Consider the following 23,885-nt stretch of genomic DNA (forward strand, 5'->3'; position numbering starts at 1 on the left):
TCTTAGCGACCCCATGGACTGCAGCCAACCAGGCTCCTCTGTCCATGGGATTTTCCAGGCAAGAGTACTGGACTGGGGTGCCATTGCCTTCACCATTACTGAATACTAAAGTAGCTTTAAAAATAAATGAAAAAGATGTTCATCAGAAGTGGGGTTAATCAACTTGGGAAATGGGAGAAGGAAGAGAAAAAATATTGACAGTGTTCACTCATACATGCCCTGGAGCAGAGGAGGGGTCTTGGCTGTCTGTGAAGTAGCCCCAAAGGCTGCCCCAGCCCGAGGCTGTCAAACATTTCAGATCGCAGTTCCTCCAGCTCTGATCCTGGCTCTCCACCCTCCTTTAGCAGGTAGCTGGCTTCCCTGGAGAAGTGCATGAAAGGAAGGAATGAGGCAGCCATGAAGCTCAGGACAAGAAGCCTCGATCAGGGCTATGCTGGTCTCCCCTGACTCCTAATTGTAGAGAGAGAGAGGGTGAGTATCACATGTGACTGTGAGGATGGATCCTGGAGCCAGACTTTCTGAATTCACATCTTGGCTCACTGCTTACTAACTTGAGCAAGTTCCCTCAACCTCTCTGTGCCTTAGTTTTGACACCTGTAAAATGTTCCCCATGGGATTGTTGGAAGATCAGATGAGCCAATATGCTAACTGCTTAGGATAGTTGTTGGCATGTAATGAATACTCAGAAATGTTATTTGTATTGTTATCATTCTTGGTGGTTACAGCGAACACACCCCTATCTCAAAATGTAGTGGGAATGCAGGTAGGGTTTCACTGTCACCTGTGATGCTGGCTGATACTTTGTCATAGTGGTGTGCATTAGCCAGCAGTGCTTTCAGCTGCAGAAATTCCAAACACAACAGCTTAGACAAATAAAGCTTGGTTTTACCTCAGATTACAAGAGGCCTGTGAGTTGACAGCTGCTGGCCTAGGTTCAACAGCTCAGCCATGTCAAGCCCTGTCTCCATAAGGACTTTGCCTCTTTTTCATGTGTTCTGCCTCAGTGTTACAACATGACTGCCACAACTCCTGGTGTCATATCCACCTGCAAGGCAGGAAAAAGGGAAATGGAGAGAAAATTAGAAATACCAGCCACCTCTGGCTCTTTAATCAAGAAAACAAGTCTTCCCAGAACCCCCCAGCTGACTGCCAATTATATCTCATTTACTAGAACTGTATTATTTGACCACACTTAGTTCAAGACAGGCTGGGAATTTAATTAGCTTTCCAGCCGCAATTAGTGCAGATCATAAGGGAAAGGAAGGTAAGAATGACCTTGCCAAGTCTGCCACTATTTTCTTTATCCCATGAAAGGAATATCCGTGACCATGTTCAGTGAATCAGGAGTGGGTAGTGAAGTTCACCAAACGTTTTCTCAGCAGCAGAACCCTCTTCCGCTCTTGGGTTCCATCTAAATAGAGGCCCACCTGTTGTGAAACAAGAGGCAAATATTGAGCCATGGGGACCACCTGGGAGCCCACATTTTCTTGAGACAGCAAAGCTGAGAACCATGCAGACCAGGATCCGAGGCTTCCAAAGAACTCCTTTCCAACTTTCAAACCCAGACATCCTTCTGCCAGAAATGGCCATCACTACCAGCCTCAGGCCGGTGAGGAAGCCAGAAGCAATCGGGTTGCTGAACGAAGCCCTTGGCAGCAAAGGCATCTCTGCTCATTTCCTCCTGGACTTGTTAACCTGTTTTCCATCTTCCGGGCTCTCAGGAGCACTGGGCAGGCCAGCTGGAGAGTAGGCGACTCCCATGTGTGACTGCCCTAGTTTTCCTTCATGTCCTCTGAGCAGGCCAGGCTGATGCTATCTAGTTCCTGAGACCCTGCAGTGAACTCAGCCCTCAGATACCGCCTCTTGATAACAGTTTCACCTTTTCCATCTCTTTTAACAAATACCAACTCCTGGCCAAAGCCCAAACTCCTGGCTGAAGACCAACTGCTGGCTGACAGCTCCTTGCTCCTTCCCAGAAGCAAACCTGGTCTGAGATGGCCTGGAGGGTGGGGCAGGGAGAAGCAGGCCAGGTGCCCAGGACTCCCTGCCTGCCCCAGGCAGCTCAGTGCCTTCTCTGGGCCCTGGTTCCCCACAGCAAAAGGAGTATATTAGATGCTTCCTGGGGTTGCTGCTCTCTGCATGCCTTCTGCAGGCTCCCCTGGCTCACCCATCATGGCACCTGGACTCTGCCGCTGTGCCAGCCACAGATTCTGTGACCAGCCATGGGCCACCTTCAGCAAAAGGGTCCTTGCCATGGTCCCAGGCCTCAGCGGAAAGGCAGCTCGTTATTTCTGAGTCTGTGGAAAGTGCACTTTGAACACATTTGCATCAATGCAGGACACAATATCTCCCCAAGGAGGCCAGAAAAGAAGGAAAATTCAATTTGTCAAGACATCCAGCCCTCACGTCCTGCTCTTCCTACCTGCTTTCTTGGCCCCTGAGAGGCAGCAAATCCTCCTGGGCCCAGACAAAGAGGAAGGGAAGCAGATGCTGTTTCAGACGGCATTTTCCCTCAGTTCAGTGGTAGGTTTATACTTTCACAGATATGATTTTGCACCACCCTCCCACCCATCACACAGAGCAACACTTCGACTTTCCAGGGCACTCTCCCCACCCCCCACCACTGGTGCCACCTGAGTCCCTCTCCCAGAAGGACACAAGGTCCCTCCCTGCCCACCTCCTGCTCCTGCTCTACAGCCTGTGAGGTGGTGTTCCCAGGCACGCCATTTGTCTGATGGAGAAACAGGCTTGGGAAGTCCAGCCCCACAGCGGGTGTCTGACCGGGGCTGGTCTTGCAGCCTGGCACACTCGGCATCCCCTGGCTGCACCCTCAGCTCAGACCCATGCCCCCTGAGTCTCTGTCCTTCCCCTCACTGGCACCTTGGAGCTCACTCAAAACGTCTTGGGTTGGTCTCTCCTCCCCTCTGTGAAGCTTATCAGCCCTTTTCTTTTTTTTCCCCAGCTTCTCACAAACCACATGAGACAAGGCTATAGATACAACATGAGATTAAAGGCTGAACCTCATCCAGGTCAGGAAATTCCGAAGGCAGTTGCCCAGTTTATCTCCAGCCCTGCTGATACCCCCAGGGTAACTAGTCTGCTAGTGAGGCGGGGGGCCGGGGGCAGGCATGAACTGCAGAGGCACCTGGGTCCTTGGAATTTCCCGAGGACCAGATGCCCTGACTCCCCACCAGCTCCCAGGGCTGTTGCCCTCTCCCTGTCTTGGGCCTGGTTCCCACTCCCTCCCTTGATGTTGTGTCCTGAGTGTGTCCCTCTGCAGACACACTGTGTCTGTTCCCACCAGATCCAAATATGCTTACTTCCTCGTCCTTCAGACAGGCCTCTGTTGGACTCACTCTACACTGACCGTCCCAGTTGCTAAGTCAGTGCTCAGCCTCAACTCTCGGTAACCCAGCACTTTGGTCCCATGCTGTCCTTGGCTGGACTACAAACTCCCTGCCTCACTCCCACCCCTTGGTCCTCTCCTCACCTACCCCCACACTCACTCCTGTCCTGTGGCCTTAAATACTGTACACACTGCCTGACCCAACTGCCTGCTCAGCCCTCCGCCTCAAGGTCGGACAGGCATCTTGGGCCTGTGAACCCCAACCGCCAGGTTTCCCCAAACCTGCCCCCTACACCCCACCCCTTAGATGTAGGAACTCTTCCCTCACACCCTACGTCTATTATTATGGTCACCTTTCATGTAAACTGGGGACCTGACACCTCTGGCCATCTCCCTGCTACCCTCCACCTTCCCTTAAACCTATCACCCACCTGGACCCTGTTGAAATGTGCATTTGCTCAAAGTCTTAAAATCCCCCTTTGCCCAAGTTCAGGGTCAAAAAAAAAAAAATGCTAGCGTGACATCCTTCCATCCATCTTTTTCCTGCCCCTGCCTCTTGCCCCTCTCACTCTATTCCAGCCACCCTTGTAACTGCCATCCAAAATCCAACTCTGCCCCTGGAATCCCAAGGCTCAGTCTCCCCCTTCTTCAAGTCTTCTCAAATAATTCCTTCCCTCCTATCCTATTTTAAACTGCATCACCTCCCTGGCACTCTCTATTCCCCTTTGTGTGAGTTAGCTATTGCTGAGTAACAAGTTAGCCCAAAATGTAGAAGCTTAAAGACAGTATTTGCATGTTTATCTTACAGTTTCTATGGGTCAGGAATATGGGTGTGGTCTTGTTATTCCTCTGGGTCTCTCATAACTTCAGGCAAGCTAGGTTGGGGTCCTTTCAGGGCTGGGTCTGCATAAGGCTGTCTTATGAGGCTGTGGGCAGTAATTGTCTCTTCCCAGGCTGCCCTCAGTCCCTGGCACATGGGCCCTCCTGTGCTGCTCAAAACATCAATGTGAGCAAGGGGAAAGGGAGGGCGTGCCAGTGAGACAGACTCACAGACGTTTGTTTTGTTTTTTAATTAAGTAATTTGGCCATGCCAAATCTTTAGTTGCAGCATGTGGGATCTAGTTCCAAAATCAGGGATTGAACCTGAGCCCCTTGCATTGGGAGTGCAGAGTCTTGGCCACTGGACTGCCAGGGAAGTCCCCTCACAGGCATTTGTAACCTATTCTTGGTAGTGCCAGCCCATCACTCTGCCTTTCCTAGTCATTAAAAGAAAGTCCCAGGTCCAGTTCAAACTTGGAGGGAGGGAGCTGCACAAGAGTGTGAGAACCCAGAGGTGTGAAGACCTGAAGCCCCGTCTGAAACTGGCAGTCATATGGTTTCTGCTGGTTTGGCTTTCTCATATCCTTCCTTCCCATCTGACGTACTCTACTGTTCATTATCTGTCTCCTTGAATGCCCTGCAAGCTCTTTGAAGGCCAAGCTTTTCTGGGTTGTTGAAGGCTGTGTCCACACTGTTGCAGCACATAGCCAGCATTGAATAGATCCTTATTGGGTTGGTGCTTCAGGAAGTTCCTGACAATACAGAATAATAACAGCCCTCCACTCTCAGTGACTGTCCTTAATTTTTCCCAAAGTCAGCCAGTGACAGGCACTGAAGGCTGATTTCTGTAAGGGTGAAAGAGGCTAGGGTGTGGGACCCCAGGGCTGGAGTGTGTTGACTACCATGGCCACGGCCAAGGAATGACAGTCCCTATGCCCTCCCTGAGACTCAGTCTCACCCTTGTGAAATGACACTCAGTCGCAGAGCCTGATCTCAGTTTCAAGAGCTCTTTAAAGGAGTGAGGCTAATTCATTCTTTGACATATGGATTTTCAAATATTTTAAAAATTCAAAAATCATAATTTGGTAAAAAATATTTTTGGGTGACAATTTAGGATTATCTACCAAAGCTTTAAATGCACACACTCCTTGATCCAGCAAGTGCAGAGCCTGTAATTGTTGATTTTTCACTATATTCACACATAAATGCAAAGATGGGTGTACAAAGATGTGCAATGCAACTTTGTTTATTGTAGCAAAAGAATAAGAATGATAAATGTCCTCAAGTGAGGGGCCAGATAATTAAACCTGAGCATGTCCACCTGTGGAATAGCACACAGCTATTGGGAAGGCCCAGGAACCCACATGTCCTGATGTGGATGCAACATCATCTCATTTACTGAGTTAATCAACAGCTATTTGAGCATCTACTATGTTCCAAGTATTATTCTAGGCACTAGGGACACAAAAGAGCAAACTCCCTGTTCTTGGAAGCTTACATTCATGTAAACCCATACATGCACGTGCAAAGCACACCAACAAATATAACCATGCAAACATAACAGGATTCTAAAGAAAGCCCAGTGGAGCAGGGAGAGCATGGGAGACTGCTTCTTAGAGCATGGCCACTGAGGAACATCTGAGCCAACATCTGGGCAAAGTGAAGGAGAGGTCAAGGGCAAGCATCTCCCAGATAGAAGGGACAGCCAGTGCAGAGTCCCCAGTACCAACAGGCTTGCTATATTTAAAGAAGAGCAGTCCTGGGGTGGGCGGGGCACTTCCCAAGTGGCTCAGTGGTAAAGACTCCGTCTGCCAATGCAGGAAACAAGGGAGACAAGGGCTCTATCCCTAAGAGGCGACGAGCCCCTGGAGGAGGAAATGGCAACCAACTCAAGAATTCTGGCCTGAAGAATCCCCATGAACAAAGGAGCCTGGTGGGCTGCAGTCCATGGGGTCGCAAAGAGTTGGACACGACTGAGCAATTGAGCACACACCTACAACAGGCTGGAGAAGCCCAAGTGGAGTGAGAAGGAGGAGAAGAGGGAGGGGAGGAGGAGGCAGGGGGAGGCTGAGGTCAGGGAGGTGGGGTGAGCAGAGGTTGGTGGGTGAGCATCAGATGGGTGACAGCCACCCATCTGAGCTGGCTGTGGACTACTTACCCTTCAGGATGCAGGCTCAGGGGCAGGTGAGCTGGTGCAGCTGCTGAGATTCCACCCTGGTGGGGCTGGGACCTCAGCTGCCTGCTCCATGCAACGGGCTGAGTTTTTCCCCAGCACCCCTCTGGGACTGTGGGAAGGGGATGAAACAATGGTGGGAGCCTGAGAAGGAGGCCACTGTGACAGCCTGGAGAGGACAGCAGCTTGGACCAACGCAGACGGATGAGATTCTGAGTATGTTCTGGAGACCCAGCAGAACATGCCGTTGGGTCAGATTCAAGGTATGAAAGAGAGAAGGGAATCACTTGTAACTCTTTGGTCTTTGTCCTGAGAAAGTGAGTGAATATGAACCCTTTTACTAAGATGGGAATAAGTGAAGGACAAGCAAGATTTGGGGATGGGAAAAGTGGAAATTAAGAGTTTGTTTTTGGGAATTCCCTGGTAGTCTAGTGGTTAAGACACCATACTTTCAATGCTGAGGTCACTGGTTCAATCCCAGTTTGGGGAACTAAGATCCTGCAAACCACATGACACAGCCACAAAAAAAAAAAAAGTTTACTTTTGATGCATTAAACCTGAGATGCCCTCTGGGGGCCATGCAGAGAGTCCATGGAGGGCAGGCAGCTTAGTGAGTGGACTTTAGTGGGGAGGAGAGGCTGGGAATAGATGGGGGATGGAGGAGAGTGTTGGGGGTGGGGTGGACTGGGTTTCAAGCTGGGTCTGGACGCGGTCACTGAGGAGTCAGTGTGGGCTAAACTGACGGCCCAGGTTGGGGATCTTTTGTGAACACATCCATGTTTAGTAATGGAGACAAGGAAGGCACACAGATGAAGAAGAGGAGGAGGTGTATCCAGGAAGCCAAGTGAGGAGAGGCCTGGGGATGGGGGCGGAGGAGGGGGTGCGGGTGTGCAGGCAGGTGGAGGAGCAGTCCAGTGCTGCCAGGAGCTGAGTGTACATGGACAGCAGAGGGTCACTTCTGGCCCATTGGGTGGAGGTCCTTCAGCTTTCAGGCTTAGACAAAGCCAGAGTCAGGGCAGGGCGGGGCCCACAGGGGTTGCAGGGGGCTGCAGGGACCACAGGGGCCAGAAAAGGAGGTGGTTACAAAGATAACACCTGTCAAGAGAGCTGAGGGAATTCCCTGGCAGTCCAGTGGTTCAAACTCCATGCTTCTACTGCAGGAGATACAGGTTCGATCTCTGGTTGGAGAACAAAGATCCTGCGAGCAATGAGGCCCCTCCTCCCCCCAGAAAAAGAGCCAAGGAATAAGGGATAGGCACAAGGTCTTGGAGTTTGGGTTTGAAGATGAGGAGCATTCCAGCATGTTCTGACAGGGAGTGATCCAGGAAGCCTGAGAAGTGGGTTCAAGCTGCAGCAAGACAATGCACAAGGCTCAGGAGCTGTGACTGAGTGGGTGGTGCAGACGGACTGGAAAAGGCTGAGTAGGTCCTTCTAAGAGATCTGGAGGCCCAGGGAGGTGGCTGTGAGGGCTGCGGAGGCACAGAAGACAGGGAGCGAGCAACCAGGGTGGCTGAGACCACTGTTGTGGAGAGAGGGTCCTGAACACAGACAGCTTCCCTCACCTCCTCCAGCCAGGCGAGGACTCGGGGGAGGCAGAAAACTGGGCCACCCAAGGTCGAGCTTTGCCGGGTGAATAGGAACATTTGGGGGGCAGTGTTGGGAAGAGGAAGAGAGATGTCCGTGGATTGTCCTTATCACACTCAGTTCCCAGAGCCCTCGCCCATACCCTGCTCTGTTTCACCCCCACCCTGGGGCAGGCACCACTTTGAACCCTTTCTGCACTGATGACAGGGGGTTTGCAGCTGAGGAAGGGCTCAGTAATTGGACAGAATCTCTGGGAGGGGCCATGGGGATTAGTGACAAGGAGAGAAATGCGGGGGTCAGACCAGGAGTGGAAGAGGCTCCAAGGAGCCCAGGACCCTCACTTCCTGAGGACTCAAGTGCTCCCTTTTCTTCCATTGACCTTGGAGATGGCTGCAGTCCCTTCTGAGTCTCAGATCCAATAGTTTGATCCAGAATTTGGAGGGAACTCCAACCAGGGGTAGGAACACACCCACCCCAGCCCTCTGGGGTCCTCATAGCAGCCCTGCCTAGCATCACAGCCACAGCCCACTCTGCCCCGTCTCAGAGACCCTGAGGTCCATGTCTTCCTTGACCTGTTCTGAGAATGAGCAGGAGGCCACGGGACCCTGTGTGTGCCCAGCACTGTGCTAGGCCTCATGGGGAAAGCAAGGGAAGGAGGAGAGGGTGTGCCCCTGGCATCCAGCACTCCTGAAGCTGAGCCCTTTGCTGCCTGTCGCTGCCAGGTGAGTGTCACCTGTGAACAGGTGCACAGGCCTCAGGTGGTGGTGCACACTCACCCATACCAGGCAGTGGAAGACCAGGGCATGGGCCTGGGTGCTGGGTGCAGACAGCTGTCTTTGCAGCCTGGCCAGCTCCTCCCTTGTGTTGGGGTCCAGGGGAGCCCAGCTCAGGGTTGTTTTGTCTCACACAGGTGTCACAAATGTAGAGTGCAAGCTTGAGCCTGCAACCTCCACTCTATGATTTGGCTGGGAGGAGCTGAGCACCCAGGGTCCCTCTCAGGTAGGTGGGAGGAAGCAGCCATGGTACGGGCCACCGGTCCCCCCCATGTGCCCTCGATCCAAGCATCTGCCCTGGCAGCATCATCTCATGCCAGCTGTTTTTCCTAATGGAATCACAGCTTGCCAGACAAAGCAACAACATTCATAAAATGCCCCAGGCATGACAAATCTTCCCTTTGAATGGGTCATTTGCTGAAGGAGATGCCACTGATGACTCATTCCATAGATCAGAGAGTCCTGGCATTACAGACAGCTGAAGCTGAGGAGTCTTGAGAGAGGATTATTGCTGGTCTTTGTGCCGATGGGCCTACGGAGCCAAAGGGGACACAGGTGTGGCCTGTTCAGTGTTAGCTCAGACTCACTTCAGGAGCAGTAGGGAGGCATTTTTGGACTCTGTCCCTAACTCCTGATGGTGGACCACATTGGGAACCTGCCCCCTTGACCCAGACTCCCCAGTGTGACCTCTGGACCAGGATGTCGCAGGCTGCAAATGACCACAGCAATATTTCTGTCCTGCCGGCTCTTCCAGAATCCTGCCACCACCACCCCCATCCAGAGATGGATTCTGTTTCCCCTCTCCTAGAAATTGGGCTGGACTTTGTGACTGCTATGATAAATAGAATGTGATGGAGGGATGCAGGGGGACTTTGGAGACGAGGATACAGAAGGTGATACGACTTTGACTGCCGTATTGTAAGGAAGCCCAGCTCCTACAGGGCTGTATGTCTGTGCCCTGGTGGACAGTTCCAGTGAAGGCAGAGGGTCTGGGCTAGCAACCAGCACCACACACAGTCATGTGAGGAAGTCCATGTGATTCTACATGACACAAGTCATGTGATTCCAGTCCTGCTGTGAGCCACCCTAAGCTAAGCGGAGTGCAGCAGAGACAAGGTATGCCTGCTGAGGACTGCCCATGTTATAGACTCGTGAGCAAAAGAAATAACGGTGTTGTTTTAAGACAGTTTGGGGATGGCTTGTTATTGAGTAATAGACAGTGAGAATGCTGCCCTTGATGATCTCTTGGACTTCCCTGAATTTCTCTGACCCAGGGACGCAGCACCTGCTCTGTGGATGACCGACTGAGAATATGGGTGGACACAGAGTTCCTTGTCCTGGGGGAGCTCTAGTACATTTGGGTCAGTGAGAGCTACTCCAGAGGGTCTGCCATATGTGGGAGAGGAAGTGTCTCATTCCTGGAAGTGGTTTCTATTTATATTTTTTTAAGATTTTTTGATGTGGACCATTTAAAAAGTCTTTACTGAATTTGTTACAGCATTGAAAGTGGAAGTGTTAATCACTCAGTTGTGTCTGACTCTTTGCGACCCCATGGTGTAGCCTGCCAGGCTCCTCTGTCCATGGAATTCTCCAGGCAAGAATACTGGGGTGGGTTGCCATTTCCTTCTACAGGGGATCTTCCCAACCCAGGGATCAAACCCAGGTCTCCTGCACTGCAGGCAAGTCCTTTACTGTCTGGAGCCACCAGGAAAGTTCATATTTACAACATTGCTTCTGTTTTATTTACTTATTTTGCTTCAAGGCATGTGGGAATCTTAACTCCCCGACCAGGGAGCAAACCCACACTCCTTACATTGGAAGGTGAATTTGTAACCACTGGACAACCAGGGAAGTCCCTGGGGGTTTCTGTTTAATGGGAAATGTCTTCTTGGTAGCAAAATGTTTGGTATTAGTTTTGATATTTGGTCATTTTCCCAAAGGTTGTGAGGTCTGTGAATCCCTCCTGTGATCTTAGAGCTGTGGCCTGCAGAGAAATTGCTTTTTTTAAGCCTCCACTGAAACCCAGTAGTGACAGAGCTGCTGTGAGAGCAAAAATGCACTAAGCAGTGTGAGTCAACAGGGTGTCAAACAATACACTGAAATTCCCTGGAATAAGTTTCACCAAATGGGGGTCTGTGATTTTGTTTAGAATTCATATTGTGTGATTACACCTACAGCAGTAATGCCCACAAAGTCCTTTTCACTAGAACAACACTGACCTGTTTTTATGTGAAGGGACAAGCAAGCACTCAGTAGCCCATTGCTTCCATCTCTTTGGCTGGATGGAGGTGCCCTGTATGGGTCACCATGGGGTTCCTGATCAAGGTCACTGCCATCAGTGTGGACAGAAAACATCACTAAGACAGCGGGAAATGTGGGCTATAGTGTCCTCATCCATTTCACACTTCAGTGGCCCACACACATATCCAGCAATTCTCTGCCCTCTATCCCAGCAACCTGGGAACCCACATCCCAGGAGGGCCTCAGCTCCTGGAATGCACTGAGCAGACTTCCCCATCAGCATCCTCTCCTGAGTCTCTGACCGTTGATAAATACACCCCAGTTTGTGAATTCATAATGAAAACTAAAAGCATACAAATAATTGGAACTGGAGAAGGAAATGGCAACGCACTCTGGTATGATTGCCTGGAAAATCCCATGGACAGAACAGCCTGCAAGCTACTGTCCATGGGGTCACAAAGGGTCAGACACGACTAGTGACTAAACAACAGCAAAATCTGAAACACCAAAAGCACCCCCCCCAAAAAAGTAAAATTAATAGTGCTCTATGTTCATTACCAGGACCTTCTTTCCAGTCTGCATCAGTTTCCAGTGACTGCATGGCTTGTTATTATCTCACGGTTCTGGAGTCCGGAAGTCTGAAATCAGGGCTGGTTCCTTTGAGGGCTGTGATGGGAGGATCTTTCGACGGGCTCTCTCCTCAGCTTATGTCTCTTCACCTCACCTTCCCTCTGGGCCTGACTCTGTCCAAATTCCTTCTTTTTATAAGGACACCAGTGATATTGGATTGGGGCCCACCCCAGTGACCTCATTTTAACCTGATTACGTCTGTAAAGACCCTGTTTCTGAATCAGATCACATTCTAAGCTAACAGAGTCAGGACTCTAATATATGGATCTGGGGGGACACCATTCAACTCCTGATACAATGAAAATCATATTTGAGTTTATGTTTCTCCCTTTAGTAGGACTGAGGATGACTGCACAGTAGCCTAGACCAGCATCAGGGTGATTTGGCAGGCAGAGGGCAGAGGGCACTGCCCTCAGGCCAGGAGGCCGGCTTTACCCTGTGGCCTTGGCCAGTCTCAGTGGAACCTCAGTCTTTCTGTGATAAGGCTTAGACCGAGTGGTCCCTTTGGGCCTTTCTGTCCCTGAGATTGCTCAGGGTCACTTGTCCCTGGCTTTAGTTCACATGAGGCATGGAGGCCTGTGCTGGGCCCACTCAGTGTGGGTGTGAACAGAAGTGTGGCGGACACCGGGGCACTCAGCCAGGCTGCTCAGGGTGGATGTGCTAAGGAGACACCAGTAGGCCTCCCGGGGAAGGGCCAGGTTCTTGTGGGATCAAGAACAAGGAACCCTAGTTTCTCTTTCCTGCAGACTTTCCTCACTGCCAGCCCTACAGGAATTTCCCTTGAGGGCTGGATGGTCAGAGAAGAAGATGACACTCCTGAAGGGCAATGACTAGGCTTAATGCTAGAGCAGAGGGCTGGGCAGTGCATGATGAGAGGCTGGTGCCCCTTCCCCCAACAGCTGCTGCAACTCCAGAGTAGAGAGTGTGGCTGAGGGACCATGGGAGGCTTGGCAGGGAGGGGCTGAGGAGTAAGTAAACACTTTGTCTTCCTTGCTTTCGCCTCTTCCAGGGCCTCAACATCAAGGGCCAGATGACAGGATATTCCTCTGCCCCCCGCTCCACCCCCCAGGGGCAGCCTGGCTGGCCCTGACACCGGCTGGTCCAACCCACTGCCCAGCCCCTGCCAAGTGTGGCAGGTGCACACTGGGGCAAAACTGAGCAGGCATAGCCCTCACCATGGAGGAGTGGGGATGATGCACATCTCACCTAGCACAGCAGGGAAGCCAGCCCTGTAGCTGCGGTGAGGCCCATCTGTTTCTGGGCACGAGCCCCAGCCTGGAGCTCCCTCAGGGAAGCACCCCAGGAATGCCCAACAAGGGCTTAAATCCAACAGCAGATCCTAAGTCTGGGACAGTGGGAATAAATAGTTGCTTAGGCAAGTTTCACCCTAAACCAAGACTTGGGGACAGTAATTCTTGCAGAGCAAAGATGGCTGTGTGATTGCTTACTGTCAGGAGGTTTGCCCAGGCTTCCAGGGTTGGGGTGCGGGTCCCACTGCTCTGGTCTTGGCAGCACCTGGCTCAGCCTGCCCTGCCCTCCTCTCCCTAGGCCGCCTCCTGTAGGCCTGGAGGAGCTGGGCATAGGGGTGAGGACCAGTGGGACCATGGCCCAGGCTTCCAGAAACACATGGGCCACGGGTCTGGAGCTCACCAGTGAGGCAGAGGAAGGGGAAGAAAGGACAGACAGCTCAAATGGGTTGTTGCTCCTAGCAGCCTGTAGGGCTGCCCTGTGTCCCCTCAGTTCCCCTCCCCAGCCCTGCAGGCAAGCATGGCTGGGTGGCCCCATTTCTCACCCCTATCGATTATGCTGGCAGAGCCCTGCAGCACAGGATGTAAATCATCATCCTTGGGGTATTTAACCCAGGGAGGGTTAGCTGGAGGTGGCATCCCTTATAAATCCTGCATCTGATGTTTTTATATTAATTCCTAGAGTAGCCAGATTACTTTTTATTCCACTGACTATTTATTCCACTGACTTCTTCATTGACTAGGAGACATTTCTGAACAGTGCGTATCTTGTGGAGCATCAGTCATTTAGTGGGGTGCTTCCTCTGGTTGCAAGTTTTTTCATTAATGTAAAAGGAATGAAAATTCCTTTGCTTCAAAGACTCGGTCTTTGGAAATAACAATGCACAGGCCAGCCAGAGTCACTGCTGCCAGCACCACCACCGCCATGTATATGCGCTGTCTGGAGGGGCCTGTGAGCCTCTGACTAAGGGGCAGAGTCCCCTGGCATCCTCTCTTTCCTCTTTTTCCCCAGTCCCCCTTGGCCATGCACAGGACCTGAATTAGCCTCTGTCAAGGGACCATGGCTTGGCAGAGACCAGGTCCCCGAGAGCCAAACACGTGGTCATCAGGATGATGGCAATAACCGTCTTGCTCTGAGGACCCAGTTGAAGACATGGGTGTTAGGGGAAGAAAGCTGTCTGCAAATACAGGTGTGTCCCTGCAGAGGAATGGAGCAGGCATGTTCTGGGTGATGGTGACAGCCCACTTGCTTTGCAGATGAGAGAATCATGTTTGCTGGAGACTCTCTGAAGCTCCACCCCATGCAAGAGTTGGATGGCAGTAGAATCCAGCCAAAACAAAGAGATGACCACCCTTTACCTGCACAGTGAGTGTGCTGGATCACCCAGTGGACTCAGTTGGGTCTGAGTCTCCCATGAGGGACCCAGCTGAAAAAAACGGGTGTTAGGAGGAGACAGCTGTCTGCAAACACAGGTGGGTCCCTGAAGAGGAGCAGAGAAGGTGAGTTCTGGGTGGGCTCCCAGCAAAGCCAGGGCCATGGGCATCAGCCAGGGGCAGATGGAGGCTGCAGAAAGGGAGGAGACACAGAGGAGGGGAGGCTCACTGGGAACAGGGCGTGCGAGCAGCAGAGTGAAGCAGGCACCTTCCATTTTGAGATCCTCACCTGTGTCTCTCCCATTGCACCATGCTCTGGGCAGCTGATCCCCACCCAGTGGGCCGGGTACCAGCGGCATCAGCAGCCCCAGGGATCTAGTCCCGAGGACAATGTGTCACCCTACCCCCACACCCAGAGTTAGAACCTGGGGGGCAGGCTCACAGTGTGTTTGACCAGCCTTGCACTAGAATTTGGAAACCAACAGTGAAGTGAGGGCAAGAAGCCCAGAGAAGGAACAGCTGGGTTTGCACCTCAGCAATCTGCCTGGAAAATGGGGCACTGCTCCCACCCAGGCGGGTGTTGTGACCCTGAATGAGTTAGAAGCTCCAGTCCAGGGCTGCCCCCATGTAGGTTCTCCACAGCCATGAGCCATTCCCACTGTGCTCACTCAAGGCCGGCCTCCTCTTCTAGGAGAGATGATTCAGGCCTCAGAGCTTTGCCTCCCAGGGAAACCTCACTCAGCTTTTCTTCCAGGGGTCAGACATGCATAATTCAACCTTTAGGATTTTGAGATTGCTGATAAATTACAGATACAAATGGGTAACCAGGCAAAGCCCCTCTGCAGCCTGGGTATCCACCTGGGAAATAAAACAGAGGTCACTCCCTCCTGCCCCCCACCATAGGCAAGGTCGCAGGAGCCCCCAAAGACGAAGGCTGCTTGCATTTGTGGGCAGCTGCTTCCAAGACAACCGTGAAGAAAACAAAAAAAGGTTGTGAATGGTGTTAGAGAATCAGCTGTATCCAAGCGTCTGGATCCTGTAAGGAAACAATTATGAGGCAGGAGCAAAGCTTTAGAAGATCATAGGTGCTTCATCCAAACTCTTCTCTTCCATCCCTGAGGTGGACTCCTGATGAGGGTCTGGGCAAGTCCCAGGAGCGAAGGAGGTAAGCTCGGGGCCCCGGGGCGGGGGTAGGGAGGAGAGCAGGCACCCAGGTGCCTGCTCAGTCCCGGCCTCTCTGCATCAGTCTCCCTGTTCATTCATTGCCTGACACAGCCATGGATGAAATGACTAGGACAGGGAGTGATCTGGCCATTTAGATAAATACATCTTGTAGACCAGCCATCAGGTTCCTGTGGGTAGGAGGGGGTGGGGGTTGGGGAGGGGAAGGAGAGTTGCTGTGAGTGAGGAGGATGCTTCTAAGCTTCTGAATCAGCTTTCCATGAGACCCCAGGGATCTGGGGCAAAGAGAGGGTCTGAGACAGGCCTCTGAGGGCCATTGCTAGGGGGTGGGAGATGGAGGGGCGGAGTGGGAGGGCAGAATTATCCACAGACGTGGAAAAGCCGAGGTTCAGTTTCTCAGTTACAGCAGTTTCTCAGTTATAGGAGTGGTTGAAAATGTGGTTCCGGGTGTCCTCAGAAGTCACCTAAGGGAAACGAGGGGCCCTCCCTGAAATCAGTGTGGAGTCTTGGTGTATTGATTGATTAGAACCTTTCTCCTGCCCTCGGGAGATGTCCTGTGTGGAGAACAGCACAGACACAGTGGTCCCTTCTCTCCCATCCCCCACCACCTGAGTGCTCGTCTCACAGCTGTACTAGGAGGTGGACTGCTGTGCCCACAAAGTTCACATGGGCTTCCTTTCAGTTCCATCCATGTGGTTTCCGTGAGCCAGGTCCTAGGCCTTCCTGTGTGCCCCCAGCCCACCCACACCCACGTGTGGTGGAAAGACAAGCCCAAGTTCTGCCTGGCTCAGCCAGGGGGCCTCCCTGTGTGGCTGAGTCACAGCACAGACAATCTGTGGTGAGTTCTTCCATGGTAGCCTCATTCAAGGACAGGCTACAATTCGCAGAGGTTGCAACTGCATCCACCCCTCACAATGCAGCCCCTGTCTTGGGGGGCAGGGCAAGGGCTGAGCAGCACACACAGGGTAGTAGAAGCAGCCCCACCAGTGGCTACTTGGTGTCCGGGCTGGAGCTGGGCAGAGAGCAGCCGCAGGGCTCCCTGGAGGTCCTGGGACAGAGCCCGGGATGGGCAGGTAGGGGCCTGTCTCTAAGCCAGAAGGGAGAAGCTTCCAGACATGATTGCATCTGACCTTCTCCTCATGTCTCCTTTCTCTGGCGTAGGGCCTGCAGTGAGCCCAGCTCCTTCGTATTCCTGGGCTTCAGCGTGGGGGAACTTTGTAAAGTTTCCAACCCACAGAAAATTGCCAACCTCTGTAGGCTTGAGGGGGACCCACGATCTCCACACAGAGCCCTTCTCATTCCTGTGGACCTCTGTGGAGAGAGGAATTGGGGGTGGGGAGTGGGAGAGCTGCTCTGAGTGAGGAGGGTGCTTCTACGCTTCTAAATCAGCTTCCTGAGAGACCCTCACCCCCAACCCTGCTGGCCTGGAGCACTGAGGTCTTCAGAACCTTCCAGAACATTCCTCAGTTGAGCAATCCCAGCCCAGGGCCAATCCCCAGGGAACCTGGAGAAAGAGAAGCTCCCCTTGTTGAGGATCCCGGTATCCTTCTGTTTAAAGGGCCAGAGGGAGGAGAAGGATTCTGAGCTTTTAAGAGAAGGTCTCTCAACAAAACACTTCCTGATGCTCATCTGACACTAAAAACCTATTCAAGTCATAAACTTCTCCTGTGGAACACGTCTCAATAATGTATTTATCTAAAGGGCATCTGTGTTTGGTCTCAAACTCAAATGCTCCAAATGTCAGGCCCTGAATGATTTATTTGGGGCCTCCTCTTCCCTCCCTGTGAATTGTCTTCCGGCTCCAGCCCTGCTCCTGTCACCCTTTCCACTGATGTTTACAGACTCAACAGGCTTCTGTTCACACCAAAGAGGCAGCCCAGAGGGAGTTGGGGGCAGAGGGGTGTGAGTGTGCACCGGTAAGGACTGATGCTGTCACAGCAGATGGCCCTGCCCTACCTCCTGCCTCCTGAATGCACCTTGTGCCTCTGCCCAGGCTGTCTTCTTAGCTTCCAGGGCCATTCCTCACAGCAGGTCATCCAACTAGCACCCTGAGTCCTCATCATGTCCCCACGGAGAGGGCCGGGAGATAAATCCAGCACAGTTAAACCAGGAAGCAGGACTTCCCTGGCTGTGCAGTGGTTAAGACTCCATGCTCCCGATGTAGGGGATATGGGTTTGATCCCTAGTTGGGGAACTAAGCTCGCACATGCTGCAGGGCATGGCCAAAACAACAACAAAAACAAAAACAAAACAGGAAGCACACTGTGTGTGTGTGTGTGTGTGTGCTCAGTTGCTTCAGTCGGGTACAACTCTTTGCGACCCCATGGACTGTAGCCTGCCAGTCTGCTCTGTCTGTGAGATTCTCCAGGCAAGGTTGCTGGGGTGGGTTGCCATATCCTCCTCCAAAGATCTTCCCAACCCAGGGATCAAACCCACGTCTCCTGCGACTGCTGCAACGCAGGCAGATTCTTTACCACTGAGCCACCAGGGAAACCCAGGAAGCATACTGGGTTCCCTTCAAATTGTTTAGATGGAGCATCTGAGTATTGGCTAGGGAGAGTGGTATCCTGGAGCCCAGACTTCTGAGTGACAATTAAGAGTTGAACAACAGAGGGGGCCAGAGGCAGGCAGGAAGACAGAAGGAACAGCCAGTGGAGGTCAGTGGCCACAGAACACGTAGGGAGTCTGAGACCATTGGAGGCAGGGTGGCTCGGGAGCAGAGGGAGGTAGGCCCTGGAGAGGGGCTAGATGCTGAGCTCCCAGCCCCAGCAAGCAAGCCCTTGGGTCTCAGGCTGCTGCACAGAGTCCCCTGACAGCCCTTCATCACAACATATTAACATGCATGAGCTCATCAGCCCCTTTCCAAAGAGGCCCCTGAGAACAGGGCCCTCCAACGCCCACTCTGCCTATAGGAGGCAGGGGTTTCAGTAGACGTGGTCAGGCTTGGTGCTGGGTCTGCAGGGGAACAGAAGATTCCCCAGGACGAGAGAGAGTGTGCCCAGGGGGAACCCCAGCAAGACTGCTGCTGTTGAGGGTGGGGGTGGGGGCTCTGGCACTTTCAATCCACCAGGAAACAGAGTGGAAGCTGCTGGATCAGACAGCCCACTGGGACTCAGCAGGCTCTGGTTTCTCTGCTCTCCCCACAGCGGGGGAGGTTTGGGCTAGGAGCCTGCCCAGCCCAGGAGCCCCAGGGAAAAGCCGGGAAGGTGTTTCTTAGAGCATCAATGTCCAATAAGTACATAGCCATGTATGACTACTTAATTTTACATTATTGTAAATTCAGTTCCTGAGTCGCACCATCCATATCTCAAGTGCTCCACAGCCACACTTGGCTAGTGGCCCTCACATTGGATGGAACAGAGGAGGAAGTTACCACCATCACAGAACATTCTGTGGACAGCACTGGGGATGAAGGCCAGGCTGGCCAGCTTCTCAGCAAACAGGGGTGCTGAGGGGTGCCCACCTGGGCTGGGTGAGGTGTCTACAGCAGAGCTGGGAGCTACCTCCCAACCATGCACCTAGGTTCAGATAGCCACCTTTAGGGAGGTGTTAGAGAGGAAGCAACGGTGGCACCCTAGATCTACCCGAGACAGCACTCCCCACCTCCCCTGGCCACCTGGGGCTGCTGCCATCACTGAACAAGGTCTTTAGGAGCACTTCCTGGATTGGGGTGGGGAGAACGGGGGTCAGTCAGTGCCCTGCTGCTCGTGGGCTTGTCTGTAAGCACAGGCGGCTGGGGGAGCCACACAGGTTATGCCCTCCCACAGGCAGGTGGCCGGCCCCCCTCCCCCTCCTTTCCAGGGACGGCGGCACCCCCACACACACACTGCCTCAGCACCCGCAGGCCTGAGATGGATGTAGAAGCAGCACACCGTGCCTGGAGCTGCACCCACCCCATCCTGGGCAAGGAGGCCTCAGAAGCCATTACAGGACATTAAGTCAATGGACTTCCTATTTGTCAGCACACCAAGAACACAGCAGACTTTTTCCACTCCTAAAGATTGCCTGGGTCAGAGCATTCACTCTGCCAATCCTGCAGGCTGTAACCCTCTCAGAGACCAGAACTGCACCTTCTAGAGGGGTGAGGTGAGGCTGCCAAGGAGGTGCTTCATGGGGAGACAAAGACCCCTTATCCCTGCTGGGGCAACAGAGGAAACCCCAAGGCCCACCCTGTCACTTCCCCCACTCCCTGTGGGCAGCACCATCCCCAGAGCTCTGTCTTCTTTGCCCAAAGTCAACTCTCCGGGACATCCGCCCTGACAGACACCCTGCCCCATGCCCCTCCCCATCTGGGGTCACTTGTGAATGCTCTGTGTGTCTGTACCTTATGTGTTGGTGATTGTCCTTGAGAAGCACCCCAAAGGAAGGGTCTTGGCTTAGCTCACTGTAGTTTGAAAAGGGTGCTGGGAAAATAGTGCCCAGCAAATATTTATTAAATAGATGAACTTTTCAAGAAGAAGAGTAAATGGTAAATGTGCAGATCAGGTGAAATACAGACTCGGATGTGAATTTTTGAGCAAAAACAAGGCTCAACTTCATGCTTGTTGATCATTTTAGGTTACATGGCCAGGGAGGGACATTCAAGGCCCCTCCTTGTAGACCCTGGCTAAGCAACCCTGCCACAAGGCAGACCTCCCTGGCTTTGTGATTCTGCCCACCTGAATATGACAGGTAGCATATGCTACCTGTCACCAGTTTTGTTTTGTTTTTCCACTGTGGGCCACAGAACAAATCGAGAGGCATCATCCATCTTACCTGAAGGTTTTGTCATTTCAGTCTGGAAACTGGAGAATTCATAAATAGGTTTTGTGATGGTAAAGGTAAGCTTAATTTTTCATTCACCTCTAGCTAATAACTGATGGAGAGGTTCGCCTTTGCTTCTAGAAGCAAAAGGGAAAAGAAAAGGCTTCCCAGTGACAGGATAATTTGTCAGAAAGTTATGAATGAGCACAAGCAGGACTGTATAGGAAGTGTGTATTGAATGATATGACATACTGGCTTCTAATTGCTGCTGCCTTTCTGATCAATAATACATGTTTTCAAAAAACCTTCTGTTTGCATTTACACAATGGGCTGTAACTACTGCAAAGGATCCATTAAGACCTATTTTAAAAAGTGCATTCATAAAAACTTGTCTAAATCTGCATTACGAGGCAGATTATGAAACTGCCCTGGGAGATGTTTTTTCTAAAGAGCATTCAGGTCATACCTGTTGGACTGGCCAATTCGAGCTCCCTGTTACTGCTATGGCTTGCTTGTAAGCTAGGTCAGTCCTTCTCTTTGGTGTCCTTGAGGCAAGAGGCAGGCACTGCCAGGCCTGAGGCCCCATTAGGTTCCAGTGGTCTCCAGCCAGTGGTACCCTTGGGCTGGGGACTTGATGTGAGCAAAGCCCCCAAAGCCTGGGTGAGGTATGAGCAGAAATCAACCCACCACTCCCGAATGTGTAATTACATGCTCAGATAAGTGCTGCAGTGGTAAAGAGGACTCTGGGGTTCTAGGGCTCTCTCTCCTTCCACTGAGAAAGCTGTAGGTCCTGTGGGGAGGGCTGGAGACAGGCATTGGCTCCTGCAGGCTGGTATCATTGGCTGCCAGCCCCATGCAGGTGTGACTTGTTACCTGTGCAGGTGGGAAGCCAGAGCTGGGGCAGCAGACAGCCCGTTTTAGGGGTCACCTGTGTTCTGTGCTACCTGAGCTAGGTCCACTGACCACTCTTGCCTCAGCTCAGCTTCCACAGCTGACGGGAACCAGTGATAACAAGGACAGCTCCTGCCCATTGCCTCGGATTCACCTGTCCTCAGGCACCTAAAGGGAGAGAGCTCTGCTTTCCTGAGGCCCAGAGATGTTGCAAACATGCTGAGGTCACACAGACCAGAGAGAGATGGCTTCGATACAACTCAGAGCCTACCTGCAACCTTCACACCAGGTCACTGCCCCCAGCCTAACATCCAGACAGCACCTTGGACTTTAGAGGACCCCTGGAAGAAGAGCCAAAAAAAAAAAAAAAGCTCATTTTCTAGACAACCAGAAACAGTGCTGATTCTGTCAAAGCTTCATTTGGGTTCAGCCTCACAGCACTGCCAGGTAGTTACTGTATTATTACTCCCATGTTCTAGTACATGATGAAGACCCCAAGGCCCCAGTGATGCAGCTAGCCTGGTTCTTGTGCTGTGGGGAGGAATGGAGAAGAGATTCTTCCAGAGAAGAGGGAGGGAAGCAGGCGAGGGAGGAAAAGGAAGAACAGAGGAAGGAAGGGAAAAGAGCAAGGTGGGGCCAGAAATTCAGAGGAGAAAAACAACTCCATTGGGGTGGCCCATGGAAGGGTGACTGGGGCAAAGAGTTGATGTCAGGCCTCCTGGTGGAGATGGGCCTTGTCTGGGACTCATGGGGGTCTCATAGATATGCAGGACCCAAGGCCAGAAAGCCCAACGCTTCACCTCTGCCCTCTCCTGGATGATTATCTGGTCAGGTCTCTGGGCATACACATGGGGGCGAGTGTACATCCGTGTCCTGCACATGACACAGGTATATGCTCATGCATACATGTGTACATACACAGACGGGGATAAAACTACACATAGGAGGCTCCCTGGACTTTTTTCTAAGAAGAAGGCAATACCCCCTCCATAGTCTTAGATGTCCTCTCAAGACCCCCAAGGGTGGTGGTGGGGAAGGAGTGGAAGGGCCTGAGGGGATCAGGCAGGAGCACAGTGTCCAATGGGCCCTTGAGGTGGTCACCCAGAGCACGACTGGACATCCGGCCTGACCAGTGTCAGCCAAGGCTTGGCTGGGGCAGTTCCACAAGGGTGGGGCCAGTTGGAAAGAATGCACCAGGCCACCCCTCTTCATTCTGCATCCTCCTGTCACAGAAGTCTGTGTGTAACAAAGAAGTCTTTCTTGGGATCTCCCTTCCTAACTCAGGTCCCTTCGCTGTGCACAGGCCTGAGCAGCTCAGCCTTGGTGGTTACTATTAGCACCAGAGGTAGCTCGCCCACACCCAGGGGAATCCCTCACAGCCAACTCCAGCCCCAGATGTCCAAGAGCCTGAAGCCCTGGGAGGGTGAGGCAGGCAACATAAGGTCTGGTGGCCGCAGGGTGGCTCTCCTGAGCTGATAGCACTGTGCCCTGGCCTTCTGCCAACAGGCTGGCTTGGACATCTCAGGGGGCAGAGCCCCCAGCCAGCCTGTCTTGGCAGTTCCTCCTCCTCATGGCGAGTGACTTCACTTTGACTTCATATCTGCAGTGATGTGCACAGCTCTTACTCAGCTCTGAGCTCAGCCAGGCAGGAGGGCGCAGCTCTGTGCACAGCAGGAAGAAAAGACCCTGAAATAGGGGCACCTCAGGCCTAGGGACCTGGGATCCTCCCACCCCAAGCTCCCATGTGCATCCCATTCCTCTGTGCCCTGGTGGGGGCTAGACCTCAAAAGGCAGCTGGGAGGCGGGAGGAGAACAGTGGACTTTTCCCACAGGAGCCTAGTACTCACCTCCCCCCTCACCCCAGGACCTCCCATGTTAGGGACCCAGAGTCTTCCCTCTTTAGTATCAGATGTGTTTATAGGCATCATTTCTTGGTGCAAAAATTAAATTCTTTTGGGCTCCAGTTCCTTCTTGTTACTTGCTCTGCTACCCTGTCAGCCCCACATCCTAAGAACTCTAATGTGTGGTGGGGGGGAAAGGGTATTACCCTCCAAGCATTCCGTTAACGCTGGCTCCAGGTCTCTTTGAAAGGTGTGCCCGGTCAGATCCCTGTTTTCATTGGCTGGACCAGTCCTAAAGAGGGGTTCACAAACTAACGCTAGGACACCCCCAGAGGGACTACAGAAGCCACTCACCAGGCGCACCCCTGGAGTGCACAGAAGGCGCCGGCTCAGGGTCCCTCGCGGGGGCTCTTCCCCTCCTCCCACCTTCGGCCGCCAGAGAGGCCGCGCACCCACCGCACCTCCCCCCTCCGCGAAATGGCGGAGGATGCGCCCGTGCCCGGAGCCTGGAGGCGGGGCACCTGCCTGGTCTGCAGGTCCCTTCCGGCTCACTCCCAGCCAGTCCGCCCAGAATCCGCATCCCCGCCTGGTTTCCCTGCCCTCTCTGGGCGGCAGGGAAGGTCGAAGCGCAGAGACAGCGAGAGGGCGCACAGGCTGAGGAAGAGTGACTGTGCGTGCGGAGGTGCACGGCTTGGGGCTGCGGCTGCCAGGCCGGTACCCGGATCCCGCACCTCGCCCCTACTCGTGCCCCGCCCGGCCTGCACCCCGCGTCCGGCTCTGGTCTACTAACCCTCGCCCTGGGGTAAGCGCACCAGGGATCGCCTGGGGAGGTACCCGGCGCCCCGCCTTTACTTCCGCACCCTGGCCCCGCCCCCCCGCCACCCCGCCCCCCGCCCCACACGGCCCTCACTGCCCCGCCCCGCCCCTGCTCTCGCCTCGTGCGCAGCCCGCGCCCTCCCCGCCTCAGTCATGTGCTCCGAGCCCCGAGCACAGCTGCGGAGAGTGCCCTGGAGCCCGCGCCCTGACGCTCGGTGCCCGCAG

General features: G+C 53.1%; 1 long non-coding RNA gene and 1 other non-coding gene across 2 annotated transcripts; one reads left to right on the plus strand and one right to left on the minus strand.

Moving 5' to 3' along the window:
• Positions 1-237: 237 nt before the first annotated feature.
• On the minus strand, positions 238-23,701 carry LOC122691399. Its single transcript, XR_006340406.1, has 6 exons — positions 23,635-23,701; positions 23,051-23,136; positions 21,275-21,344; positions 1,276-1,427; positions 890-1,045; positions 238-355 (listed from the first exon to the last, which is right to left on the minus strand). It is a non-coding gene; the product is annotated as an uncharacterized LOC122691399 (long non-coding RNA).
• On the plus strand, positions 6,756-6,828 carry TRNAE-UUC. The gene has a single exon. It is a non-coding gene; the product is annotated as a tRNA-Glu (tRNA).
• Positions 23,702-23,885: the final 184 nt, after the last annotated feature.

The sequence above is a fragment of the Cervus elaphus genome, unplaced genomic scaffold (assembly GCF_910594005.1).
Source record: "Cervus elaphus unplaced genomic scaffold, mCerEla1.1, whole genome shotgun sequence".
In the NCBI taxonomy this organism is placed as follows: Eukaryota; Metazoa; Chordata; class Mammalia; order Artiodactyla; family Cervidae; genus Cervus; species Cervus elaphus.